Source organism: Zingiber officinale, chromosome 2B, assembly GCF_018446385.1.
Source record: "Zingiber officinale cultivar Zhangliang chromosome 2B, Zo_v1.1, whole genome shotgun sequence".
NCBI classification, from domain to species: Eukaryota; Viridiplantae; Streptophyta; class Magnoliopsida; order Zingiberales; family Zingiberaceae; genus Zingiber; species Zingiber officinale.
In genome coordinates, this window is record NC_055989.1 from 120,553,716 (window position 1) to 120,555,039 (window position 1,324).

The following is a 1,324-nucleotide window of genomic DNA, read 5'->3' on the forward strand; positions in this document are numbered from 1 at the left end:
TTGGGAGTTCTTTACTACATAAAATCTCATATCTCCTGTGCTTGTCTTTTTATTTCTTGCATTTATTTCCGCTACATACTATGAAATTATAGATGAGGACACGAGAACGATAGAACAAAGTGAATCACTATTCATCCTCTCTAACGCTGTCAACCGTCTCAACAATCATCAATCAATTAGCACGTTGACTTTCATACTAAAATATCTACGTCTTAGTTAAATCTTCACCTAAATAAGGAAACTATTATCTCTTAAATATATGTATCTCACTTGCCAAAAGATTACTTTTGGACTTTTCCCATGCAAGGCATCCATCATCCTCGATCTACTGGAATTTTTTGTTTGCTAAGAGGCTTTGTCTTGGAGTCTTCCTTCATCTATCAGGTATCCAATCCATCTTGTATCCCAAAACTTCATCAACTAACACCTGCAAGACTTTCTTTGCAAAATGTTCAGTTAGCATTGACCTGCTAATTTCTAACTGAAAATGAAGGTGATCGGACAAGAATGATGCTCAATTATTACACACCAAGAGATTTCTCCGACATTAGGTGGAATTGGTGAAGAGATTAGCGATGATGGAGCTAACAATGGAGAGATTTCTAATTTAGTTTTTATATATATATATATATATATATATATATATATATATATATAATACATTAAAATTTAAAATTAATAAATAATTATTAAATCATTCATTTTTAATAAAATTTAAACGCATTAAAAAAAGTCAATTATAAATAATTTTATTTTTTCTATTTTTAACATTTTATATAAAAAAAAAATTCTTAAACCAAACAACACCTTTAATTTCCAGCAGACAAAAAGGTATTTGCATTTTATGAATTTCACATAATCCCAAATGAATCTATTTAAGCTATTCGATTTGCACACCATATTGAAATTGAATTACAAACTTCAGGAGCTAACACTAATCAAATTTGATGACCCAAACAGATGCAAACTGAAGGAGTCAACAAGACTCAATGTTGCTCCAACACTACAAGCATTTCTGATGGTTATTCAGATCATAAATATCTTACATCCCAAAACTGAGCGAAAACAAACTCATACTGAAGTTTGGTTCTCAACAGATAAGTATTTCATCCAAACAGGAGGAAATAAGAATCCCAAGTCTGATGTGAAGTGATGTGCGATTCATTAGATTATAAAATTTGAATATACATTTTGGATTTCGAAAAGCTTCACTTGCATTATTTGTTTTGTCAGAGAGCACCTACTTATATTATCTACCATAAATTTAGAGTAAGGTGGTAACATTTTCATCCCTATTTTGATGGCAGTCACAAAATAAATGCCA